Genomic DNA, 13,131 nt, shown 5'->3' on the forward strand with positions numbered 1-13,131 from the left:
CTTTCAATGGGGCCGGCTGCAGTAGTGCCCGTCTCATTAAAAGCAATGGGGACAGAGCTTTGGTCACGTGCATTTCCAACATGCATGGAGCAGTTTTTTTTGCGTACACAGGTGCGCAAAAAACAACACCTGTCTGACTGAGCCCTTAGGCTGTAATAACATCTTCTGTACATGATAACTACAGTATATATAAGTTCTGGAATGAGGTTTCTGGCTACCTGCACACAGAGTGGATTTACTGCGGATTTTGCAGACACGTTTATGAATTGCCTTACTTCTAATAATGACCATCTGCAGATATAGCAAGATTTAGCCCAACACTGATAAGTTGCGGCAATGAGTTATCTTAAAGTGACCCTCCAGTTTTGGGACAAAATTCTATGCTAAGACAGGATGGGCAGAAGGGAAGGTTACCTGCAGTTGTTCTTTGCTATTAATCCAGCCTACCGATTACAGGCCCTGTTTTTGGAATCAAAGATGGCTGCGGCAATTGCCTATCTAATGCACCCCGATCTCTGATTGCCCAGTGCAAATCAAATGAGCAGCTCTGGCCAATCAGAGAACAGGTATAGTGCATTAGTTGCCTAACACACTGCAGGGATGGAGTATTTGGCAGGAAAAGGGTGTAGCCTACTGAGTTTCCCAAAGTCCCTAATCCCAAGTCACACCTATGACACAGAACAGTTATGTCAGCCACGCACACACTCACTCACTCACTCTCTCGCTCGCTCACTCAGCTTGCAGGCTCCTTAGGTTTATGTTGATAAACTCTTTACCTGTCTTGCTTCTGCTCTTCCTCTGTTTGGAATGGACACAGGAAACTCAGCAGTTACAATTTATAAGATCCTAGTTGAGTACCCCCGCCCCTAATTACTCACCCGTGCAAACAACGGGGACTGCACTGCTTCTGCTCCTCCTCTGTTTGCAATAATGTCCAAAGTCTCAAGTCCAATATTTCTTTTCTTGACTCTTCTGCTATAGGGATCTGCTCATTATCAGGCATTACCATTTTCACTTTCAAATGTGCCAGGATCCTCCGAAAACATGAATCCAGCTGGGAGGCATTCTTTTTTTAATCCAGGTACAGTTTGCTTATTGATATGTATATGTCACGGCTCGCCGGCTGTATTGGATCAGCACCGGGGTGATGTAACAGAATCAGCCCCGTCCCACATGATCCACATGACGGCCCATGCTCAGTACTTAATGCCAACACGATCACTTCTCTCTGATAGTGTGTGGATGGATTGGTGGGTGGGGGGTTTGTGTCCCAACCAGCCAATCACTGCTTGTCTGTAGACATTTATTGTGGCTCCTCCTCACGGAAGATGCCAGTTATACTTCTAGTTCAGACAAGTCTGTTTGGCTTCAAGTGTTCCATCTAACTCCTGACTACTTGCTATCTATGCATTGGTGCATCCTCTATTTCACAGTGTGCTTGTGAAATAGCCAACTCTGTATATATTGTTATACACTATTGCTATCATTATCCCTGCTTCAAACTAGGGTGAGTCAGGGTCGCCCCATGTTCCTGACGTGAGGTTGCCCTCATCAAGGCGAGTGCTCCGCTTCTAGAAATGGTCTCCTCATATTAGTAAGTTAGAGTCAGATATCTATGTCTTCCCACTAATAGGTTTCATTATATACTTATTGTGTTATCCATGTCAATATATTGTTTGAATATCCGTCCTTTTGGACAATATATTTCATCCGATCTAATAATAAATGATGCATTAATCAAGCATTTTTTAATGAGAAAAAAAGTTCTTTTCTTGAATTTTTAATTTCTTATTCTATAAATTTTATTGATCGTTTTAAAATGTTTTTATAGTATCTCAATGGTACTTTGGGACTTGACTATGTGATTGTACTTCCGTATCACAGTCGATCATAGCTCATTCACATGGGCATATTTGCGCCACGTATTAAGAGCATAACAAGCAGGGAATAGAACCCATTTATTTCAATAGGTTAATTCACATCTGCATATTTTTTATGCGATTTTCGGCGACATGAAAAAATACGCAGCATATCCTATATGGGTGCATATTACGCACCGAAATAGACCATAGAAGTGAGTGGGGCAGTGCTATCACACACGAAGGGCTTATTCACACTGCTGCAGGCGCAACTACACTCGGCAGCATGGAGCAGAGCTGCGCCTGAACGAGGGAGATTCCCTTTCCCTCGCCGGCAATTTAAACTCTATGCGAGGTTGCAGGAGTTTGAAAAAAGGCATGAAGCTAGCGGCAGCCCGATCTCTTCTGCACATGGTGTTCACTACCTGCAGGAAAAATAGGGCACCTTCTGCGTTTTTTGCACGATTAAATATACTTTGTATTTTTGCGCCCAAGAGCACCACAGGATGGGGAAATACACAGGGAATTGGGGATTTTTGTTTTGTGAATGTGCTGCGACTTCACAGATCAAAAACCGCTTTTTACCTGTGAATAAGCCCTCATGCTCACATCCATGGCAGACCTGAGGGACTTATTTAGGTCCATAGCTCCCATGGCAGCTGACCAGAACCCCACAATCACAGCATGTTAGAGCCCATGGAGTTATAGTGCTAGCTCCCTGCTGCTGTATAACTACTTACACGCCGTGGTCAGCACTGACAGCGGCATCTAAGGGATTAAACAGCCGGCTTCAGAGCTATCGCTACAGTTATAGTATAGCCGCCACCCATGGGTATGACCTGCTCACTGCAGCATTGTACAGGTGTCGGGGAGGGAGAGGGGAGAAGGTACCTCAGCATGTTCCAGTTTTGTTGGGTTAATCTTACTGTGTCATAGTATGGCAAAAATAGTGTCAAAATGCACCAAATATGGCAGTTATGTATATGGTCCAAAAATGAAGTTGCTTTTAGTAAATGTTTCGGTCTATATAAATTCCAGGCTTTGATTCTCCAGTTCCATCTCCGCAACATCCAGACTACACTGATACGGTAAGGAGCTCACACACTAACATACACATATCCGCAGTACAGGCCCATATTACAGCCCATGTGGTGTTTCTGTGAGTCATCAAACCTGTCCAGCTGAGAACAGTGTAATCCATGGTGGTTTGTCTCCAAGATCCTCATGGAAGGTAAAACAGCAGATTATGAAAGAGATTTGTGTGTAATACAGATCCCATATCAGGCCAGATGCAGACAATGAACAAGAAGGGAATGTTGGGAAACTTTTGCTTTAGACTGTAACATCTTCTGTAAAATATAACTATATATAAGTTCTAGAAGGCTTCCGGCTACCTGCACACAGACTGGATTTGATGCGGACTTTGCAGACATACGTATGAATTGCCCTAATTACATATAATTACCATCTATAGATATAGCAAGGTTTAGCCCAATGCTGATAAGTTGCTGCAATGAGTTATCTTAAAGTGACCCCCCAGTTTTGGGACAAAATTCTGTCCTGGGACAGGAGGGTAGGTTACCCGCAGTTGTTCTCTTCTCTGCTGCCACTCCAATCCGACAATTTCGGGCCCTGTTTTCAGCCATCCAAGATGGCTGCAGCAATTATCTTTCTAATGTATTCTGATCTCTGATTGGCCAGCACAGATCAAATGAGCAGCTTTGGCCAATCAGAGAGCAGGTTTAGTACCTTAGCAGTCAAAAGGCCCCTATACACTGGATGAATGTCAACCAAACAGTGCCCGACACTCATCCCCGCATATACTCGGCTCCAGTGCTGTCACACAGGAGTGAGTATTACTTGGTTGCTCATGAAGCGGCCAGCAGGGGGCCAGGGCGGCTGGAGGAGATTTCTCTCCTCGCTCTCCCCTGCCCCTCTCCATTCACTTATCACAGCGGCAGTTCAGTACTGAACGGCTGCTGTTAACACTGAACGATCAGCGATCAGGAATTTAAGCTGCATAAAAAAGGTTAAATTATTTCAGTTTAAATTATTACAGATTTAGCAAAGTTTAAGAGGTTCTCCAATTTGGACAATCCCTAATGGTTGGAAGGGTCCCTTGACAATAAGCTGATCACAATGTTTCTGTTGTGGATAAAAGTAATAGTGAAACAGATGTTCCAAAGTTAACATTATTGCCATTATTGATATTCCCATCTGGGACTTTCATGGTATATCCACAAGATATGCCATGAAAGTCTGGTAGGTGGGGGTCCCATCTCTGAGATCGGCACCTATCTCTAGTTCTGGTCACCATCGCCAGTGGCCTGGCTGAATTTATAATGTTCTTCACGTTGGCCAAGAGATGAGGATTCTGAAGAGAGCATCCCTCTATCAAAGGGGTTGTACCAAGATTACAAGTTATCCCGTCCTGTGGATAGAGGATAACTTACTGATCGTCGGAGGTCTCACCATTGAGAACTCCGCCGATCTCAAGAACAAGGATCCCATGTCTCCGTCTGCTTGTCACTACGGAGGTCGTTTATCCCCCAACAGTAATGTCAGAATAAATAGAGTGCTGGCCAAGCATGCACGGTTGGGGCTCTATTCTTTTCAATGGGGCTGGCAGAAACACTTGAGCACTTGCCGCTCGGCTATCTCCACAATCCCATTGAAAATGAATGGAACATTAGGGCACTTGTGCAACCAGCACTTCATTCAGTCTCCTCACTATGGAGATGTAATAACCCAACAGTGAGGACAGGGAACATAGGATCACCGTTCTTGAGATCAGCAGGGGTTTTAGTGGTGAGACTCTATCCTGTGAATAGCGGAGAACTTGTAATCTTTGTACAATCTCTTTAACTCAAAAATCCTTAATAGGGTGAATGATAATGGATTCGGGAATGTGAAAACTTCTTAGTGGAAATGTGTTTCATCAGTCAGAAATCTATCTATCTAATCTATTATTTATATTATCTTTCAAGCCAGAAGCAGTTAAACTTATGGATAAGCAATTCCAAGAGAAGATCCGTCCATGTATTGATCTTATAGACTCCCTGAGGTCACTTGGGGTGGAGAAGGATCTGGCATTACCTGCGATCGCTGTGATTGGTGATCAGAGTTCTGGCAAAAGCTCAGTTCTGGAGGCTCTGTCTGGAGTCACACTTCCCAGAGGCACTGGTGAGAGGCAGTCTGTCTGTCATAGGGTTTTCTTTTTTTTGGTGCTATGTGTTTTTGACTGTAAGAATATCTTAGACTAATTCCAGACTTCTCTGCTGGTCTAGGGTAGTAAAGGAGTTAATGCCAGCTTCCATGATCATAAAGCTCATTAAACAGGGTAATTTTAGCTTTCATGATGGAGTAGAGTAGAGAAATGGTTAACATCTGGTCCCCTTGTGATCTTTAGTTATGGAAGAGATTGTTCTAGCTTTCCTGGTGGTCTAGGGTGGTGGAGGTGTTAAAGGGAACCTATCATCAACTATAAGCCCCATAAACTAAGTTATGATGTTTATCGTTTAGGTAACGTGAAGCTTGGGGAACCGTGTCTTAAAGTCAGCAAGCGTGAACCAGCTTAATTTTCAGAAGGGAGTGTGGACACACTCCCATTCATCTCTATGGTAGGTGCGCGTGCACAGCCTTCTGAAAAGAGTCACGCTGGTGTGCATTCGCTGACTTCACCAGGGGACACAATAGAAATGTGTGAGTATGAGGGTGCATTCCCACAAACGTATATCGGCTCGGTTTTCATGCCGAGCCGATATACGTTGTCCTCGTGTGCAGGGGGAAAGGATGGAAGAGCCAGGGGCAGGAACTGAGCTCCCGTCCCCCTTTCTGCCTCCTTTCCACCCCTCTGCACTATTTGCAATGAGGAGAGGCAGGGCGGGGGCGGGGCTAATTCTCAGAACTTAGCCCTGCCCCCGCCTCTCTTCATTGCAAATAGTGCAGAGGGGCGGAGAGGAGGCAGAGAGGGGGGCGGGAGCTCAGTTTCTGCTCCTGGCTCTTCCATCCTCCCCCCTGCACACGAGGACAAAGTATATCGGCTCGGCGTGAAAACCGAGCCGATATACATTCGTGGGAATGCACCCTGAGGCGCAACTTTCCGGACTCCACATCCCCTAAACTATAAGCACCATAACTTAGTTTATGACGCTCATAGTTGATGACAGGTTCCCTTTTTACCAGTTTCCCTGGTGGTCTAGGGTAATAAAGGGGATAATGACTATTTCCATAATGGTCTAGGGTAGTGGAGGGGAAACCGCTGCTTGTTACCTTGGAAGTTCATATTCACAGAATTTTTATGCTCCAACAATATGGCTTTTTCCATTAAGACTTTTATTTCATCCTCTTAACGATGTTTAATTGTTTCGGCTTTTTTTCTTTTTAGGGATTGTCACACGTTGTCCCCTTGAATTGAAGATGAAAAAATGTGCTACCAACTCCCCATGGAGTGGAACAATATCTTATAGAAATACAAAAATACCAGTTCAAGGACCATCGACAGTGGAGAATGAAGTAAGGAAAGGTAAACGGAAAAAAAACCATGCGCCTAGTTTACAAAAATTGTCCATCAGAAAAACAGGCCTTGTTGCCCATAGCAAGCAATCAGAGCTAATTTATTAAAGTGAAAGCTACACTGTGATTAGTTGCAATTGGCAACAATGCCAGTCTTTAATAAATGCATTTTGATCACTTTGCTCTTACTACTATTTGAATCCAAAATAACTGGATGTTTTAGGTCTCGCTGCATACTGTCCACTTCTTCAGACTGCACAGACACGTCATTTTTAACTGATTACGGGACAAGAATACACGGTCAGAGCGGCAGACAATTGTCACATAATAGCAAGTGTACACACTATGTACACTATATATACTCTTTTCACGAATTACGTGTGCATACATGCCAAGATAGTGTATGGGGATTGTCGGCACACAGTAAGTATGCACGTCCATCACATACTTTCTGTGTGCTCACGCCGGTGTGAGGGAGGCCTAAACCGAAGCGTATTTGCAAATATCACCAGATATTATAAATAAAAGCAGGCGTATGAGAGATCTCATACTAATTATCCATAGACACAAGCATATAAAATCTAGAGTAGATGCATCGTACTCGCATGTCCATGGAGTCAAATATAAGCTAGAACCGATGAAGATCGTTAAGAGGTGCAAATAATTGGGATTAAAATGACCTTCTTATTAACAAACTGTATACTTTCTGCCTAAAAGTGGGGCTACCGCCCTGACTAGATGACCCTGCTTTTCGATTGCTAAGCCCTATCAGTGTCTGTTGTTATACCATACTAAAAACGTTTCCCATATAACCAGTCTCTCATCTATCATCCTGACGTGTTTCCCCACCAGTTGCGTGGTTCATTCAGGGGAACCTTTAGTGCCTGGCTGTTTTTGTCTCAGTCAACAAATCCAGCCTCCTGTCTCAGTAGAGATAATAACATCCACTGTGGAAAAGGCTGGATTTGTTGATCATGACAAAGAGAACCAGGCAACAAAGATTCTCTTGAATGAACCACGCAACCGTTGGGGAAACACGTCAGGAAAATGGATGAGTGACCATTGGTAAGTGGGGGCGTCCTTGTCAGGGCGATAGACCCGCTTTTAGGCAGAAAGTGTGGAGTATGATGTTGAAGTACTCTAATCCCAATTTTTTGCACTCCTTGACTGTCCTCATCGATTCTGGTTTATATGTGACTCCTTGGATATGGGAGTATGATGCGTCTACTGTGGATTTCTTATGTTTTAGTCTATGGATACCGTGTACAGGAAATCTATGTTCCATGCAGATATGTATCAAAATGATTGGAAAACCGCAATGTCAAATATGGATATGGGGTGCAAGTTTTTTCCTGAAGCGTTGAACAACTTTTACCAATGTTTTTTGTGTGGTTTATCCCTGCTGTTTTGTACTATCTGGTGATGTTGATAAATACACCTCTGTTTAGAGTGATTTGTGCACAAATTAATTTTTTAAATGAAAGCATAAAAGTTACATCATGGGGGGGGGTATTTTTCGCTGACCTTTGATTGTATTATTAATCTTTATTTTTGGACAGCACATTTCGGCGTGGATAAAATATTACATCCGACCGGACGCTTTACCTTTCTATGTTTCTTTCTAGCACAAGACTTTGTAGCTGGTGCAGGAAAGGGAATCAGTGCTGAACTCATAACATTGGAAATCATCTCTCCAAATGTCCCGGATCTGACTCTGATCGATCTTCCAGGAATCACAAGGATTGCTTTACCCAATCAACCTCAAGACATTGGAAACCAGGTTTGTCAGACTCGGACCTCCAAATATGCCATGGGCCAGAAATAGACTCTGACTGCTATAAAGATGTTTGGAGAAAGATATATGGACATTCACTGCCAGTGGATAACTGTGATCGGTGGGGATCTGACCGCTGGAACCCCACTGATTGTGATAATAGGGATCCCAAAGGTCCCTGCATGAATAGAGCGGAGGTCACAGGTCTACGATGAATGTCTTACCTAAGCGGCTTTTATATGGTTTTTATTCATGGAGGTGCTCTTCCATGTGATCTTTGTCGCTCCTTTCTGACTAAAGGGTGAATTCACACATGGCAAATTTGTTGCACAAATGACTGCCGCTGTTCCGTTCAGTTGAATGCGACTTGTCGTAAGCTACAAGCTTGCTTCCAGAAGAACCCCATTCAGATGAATGGATCTGTCTCTTTCTGCAACGTGTGACTGTACCCTAATAGTGTGTGGTAATAATATATGTTATTCTATACACATATTTCCAGATCAAGCAGATAATAAGAAACTACATAACGAGACAGGAAACCATAAACTTGGCCGTGGTTCCCTGTAATGTGGATATCGCGACAACAGAAGTTCTGGAAATGGCTCGAGAGGTGGATCCAACCGGAGAACGTACTATAGGTAACACATAGTTGCAGATTAGTTAAGGAAAGATCAGCACATTAAAAGGGATTGTCTAGTTATTAACTAGTGATGGCCTATCTTCAAGATAGGCCATCAATAGTACATTGGCGGGGTCCTGCCACCAGGACCATTGTTGATCAGCTGCTTACTGGGCTAGCATGGTATTGCACTGAACCAATTTCTGCAGGAAGCAGACAGTTCCGTTACCACTGCAGTGGCCAAGCTTAGTATTAGGAGCAAAGTTCTCTCTGAAGTGAATGGAGGCATTGCCTGCAATACCAAGCCAGGCCACTGCAGTGAAAACAGAGCTATCTGCTTCCTACAGAAATCATCTCAGTCACAAGTGCATCAACCAAGAGAGCAGCTGACCAGTGGGGGTTCCGGGTAGCAGACCTCCACCAATCTACTACTGATGGACTATCCTGAGGATTGGCAATCAATAGGTTACAACTGGACAATCCCTTTAAGACAACGGGAAATAGGGGTCAATGGTATCTTTCTGACCTTCCTGCAGCCTGTAGTTCCCCTTTCCTTGCAAGCTCTCTGGAAATATTAACAAACCTCCACAGTTACTAAACAATCCAACTAGTGTAAAGCAGTTATAAAGGAGACAGATAAGGGGGATGCAGCTGCAGAACACCCAAAATCTGCAGGTTAGGCTGCTTGTACTCCTTGTCTTTGGCTCCACCCTCTTTCCATCTTGAGTTTTCATTTTCTATGCAGAAATCTTAATAGGGATGGAAACCAGGACAGAACCAGAGGGTTTAGTGAGTGAGGTAAAGACAAATAATAGGTTACGCTGCTAGTGGAAAATAGATATTTTTTTGCCTGCGGGCGTTTTGAATGTGGAGACCGCTTTGGTCTCCGCTTCACTAGGTTTCCATCCTGGTCAACTGGATAGAAGTGTCGTCCACAGCGCTTCTCTATCCAGCTAGAAAAGCTGACAGGAATGGAAACCTAGTGAAATGGAGGTCAGAGTGATCTCTGGACGCAACGGAGCGTAGTTGCCCATGAAGGGGTTTTTAGTCTTCTTTCTCCGGCTGTTCAAACTCCGCCATAGCGCAGGAGTTTTTTTTAAAAACGGGGAACGATAGGTTCTGACCTAGGTTTTAGGGGTACTGATGGATTTCCAGTTCTGTTTTTAACTAATTTGGAACAAATCAAACTTTTTGCTTAAATTTCACAAAGTGGCTGAACTAAACTTTTCATAAGTTCGCTCATGACTATTTAGGACATAATTCCTAATTATACAATGTATCAGTAACTGTATTTGTGTCGCACTTTTCATATAGGAGTCCTGACTAAACCAGACCTGATTGATGTAGGGGCTGAAGCTGAGGTTGTACGTGTAGTTCAAAACCGAGTGTACAGCCTTAAGAAGGGTTACATGATGGTCAAGTGTCGGGGGCAGATGGAGATCCAGAATAAGACCCCCTTGGAAGAAGCCATGCACAATGAGAAGGCTTTCTTTCAAAATCATGAGCACTTCAGGTAAAATGTCTCTTCTATATGCGTTCTTTCACGTGGTGGAAAATGTTTCTCAAACTCTAGGTGCGACAAAAATTAAGTGGTGCAGATTTGACCACTGTGGGTCTACAGTATAATTGCTGTGGGCGTTCTGTTGTGGAATGCCTGCAGCAATTTCATCACATACAAAGCCTTCAGCTCTTCCATGGCTTCTGGTGTAAGAGAATAGTAATAATACACCGCAGTACTGAAGTACTGCACTGTATTACATGAGTGATCATGACATCGCAGGTTAAAGTTCCCCACGGACTCTCTCACACTGGCAATCGCGATTTTGTCACAGCAAAATCGCGTATTTGTTCCCACGATTTTTGAGCGTCAGTGATGCTTTTTCCTCAGAATATTTTCACATCACTTCGCTGCCGCCCGCGATTTTATTGCACAAAATTCAATAGGAATTTCTGTTAAAAATTAGAGATGAGCGAACGTACTCGTCCGAGCTTGATATTTGTGCGAATATTAGGGTGTTCGGGATGCTCGTTACTCGTAACGAGTACCACGCGGTGTTCTGGTTACTTTCAGTTTCCTCTCTGAGACGTTAGCGCGCTTTTCTGGCCAATTGAAAGACAGGGAAGGCATTACAACTTCCCCCTGTGACGTTCAAGCCCTATACCACCCCCCTGCTGTGAGTGGCTGGGGCGATCAGATGTCGCCCGAGTATAAAAGTCGGCCCCTCCCGCGGCTCGGCTCAGATGCCGTGTGAGTTAGTGAGGGAAAGTGCTGTTCTATTGGAGTTGCTGTAGGGAGAGTGTTTGTAGTGAGTGTAGGCTTCAAGAACCCCAACGGTCCTTCTTAGGGCCACATCTACGTGTGTGCAGGCTGCTTCAGTTAGCAGTGGAAAATTTTTTTTTTTTTTTCTCAAAATCGGCAGTGCAGAGCATTGCACCCGGTATTAGGGACAGAAGTGGTGCTTAGGCAGGGAGAGTGTTAGGAGTGAGTGTAGCCTTCAAGAACCTCAACGGTCCTTTCTAGGGCCAAATTTAACCGTGTGCAGTACTGTGCTGGCTGCTGTTAGCAGTGTTGCATTTTTTTTTTTTCAAAAAATCGTCTGTGCAGAGCATTGCACCCTCCATTGATACTACAGGGACAGAATTGTGTAGGCAGGGCCACAACACAGTTATTGTTCATTGAATATCCGCAGTGGGGCCCTCCCTTTGCAAATTTGCGAAAAAATTATATTTGGCCTGCCTGTGTCAGTTCTAAGGTCTCCGTGTACGTGTGTGCTGCGTGGAGAACGTACAAAAATCAAACGCAACCAGCTACGGTTTACTGCAGGCTTGCGCCATTGTCTTTCCTGACTGGCAAATACCTGCTCTGCCAGAGTTAATAACTCTGCTATACTAAAGTTGTGTGACACTTTTTCAGGGCCACACCACAGTTATTAAACGTATTGTTCATTGAATATCCGCAGTGGGGCCTTCCCTTTGCAAAAAAGCGAAAAAATTATATTTGGCCTGCAGGCTTGCGCCAATTTATTTCCTGCCTGGGAAATCAAATCACTGGTAATACAGCATGCTGAGGGGTAGGGGTAGGCCTAGAGGACGTGGACGCGGCCGAGGACGCGGAGGGCCAAGTGAGGGTGTGGGCACAGGCCGAGCTCCTGATCCAGGTGTGTCGCAGCCGACTGCTGCGCGATTAGGAGAGAGGCACGTTTCTGGCGTCCCCACATTCATCGCCCAATTAATGGGTCCACGCGGGGAGACCTTTATTAGAAAATGAGCAGTGTGAGCAGGTCCTGTCCTGGATGGCAGAAAGTGCTTCGAGCAAGCTATCATCCACCCAGAGTTCTGCGCCGTCCAGTGCTGCAAATCCGAATCCTCTGTCTGCTGCTCCTCCTTCCTCCCAGCCTCCTCACTCCACTACAATGACACATGCTCAGGAGCGGGAAGACTCCCAGGAACTGTTCTCGGGCCCCTGCTCAGATTGGGCAGCAGTGGTTCCTCTACCACCAGAGGAGTTTATCGTCACTGATGCCCAACCATTGGAAAGTTCCCGGGGTCCGGTGGATGAGGCTGGGGACTTCCGGCAACTGTCTCAAGACCTTTCAGTGGGTGAGGAGGACGATGACGATGAGACACAGTTGTCTTGCAGTGAGGTAGTAGTAAGGGCAGTAAGTCCGAGGGAGCAGCGCACAGAGGATTCGGAGGAAGAGCAGCAGGACGATGAGGTGACTGACCCCACCTGGTGTGCAATGCCTACACAGGACAGGTCTTCAGAGGGGGAGGCACGGGCAGCAGCAGGGCAGGTTGCAAGAGGCAGTGCGGTGGCCAGGGGTAGAGGCAGGGCCAGACCGAATAATCCACCAACTGTTTCCCAAAGCGCCCCCTCGCGCCATGCCACCCTGCAGAGGCCGAGGTGCTCTAAGGTCTGGCAGTTTTTCACAGAGACGCCTGACGACCGACGAACAGTGGTGTGCAACCTTTGTCGCGCCAAGATCAGCCGGGGAGCCACCACCAACAGCCTGACCACCACCAGCATGCGCAGACATATGATGGCCAAGCACCCCACAAGGTGGGACGAAGGCCGTTCACCGCCTCCGGTTTGCACCGCTGCCTCTCCCCCTGTGCCCCAACCTGCCACTGAGATACAACCCCCCTCTCAGGACACAGGCACGACCGTCTCATGGCCTGCACCCACACCCTCACCTCCGCTGTCCTCGGCCCAATCCAGCAATGTCTCGCACCGCACCGTCCAGCCGTCGCTAGCGCAACTGTTGGAGCGCAAGCGCAAGTACGCCGCCACGCACCCGCACGCTCAATCGTTAACCGTCTACATAGCCAAATTTATCAGCCTTGAGATGCTGCCGTATAGGGTT

General features: G+C 45.6%; 1 pseudogene; it reads left to right on the forward strand.

Annotated features, from left to right (window-relative positions):
• The first annotated feature begins 985 nt into the window (after positions 1 to 985).
• Positions 986 to 13,131, forward strand: part of LOC136625183 (interferon-induced GTP-binding protein Mx2-like) — a 42,488-nt pseudogene continuing 30,342 nt past the window's right edge.

The sequence above is a fragment of the Eleutherodactylus coqui genome, chromosome 4 (genome assembly GCF_035609145.1).
Source record: "Eleutherodactylus coqui strain aEleCoq1 chromosome 4, aEleCoq1.hap1, whole genome shotgun sequence".
Taxonomy (NCBI): domain Eukaryota; kingdom Metazoa; phylum Chordata; class Amphibia; order Anura; family Eleutherodactylidae; genus Eleutherodactylus; species Eleutherodactylus coqui.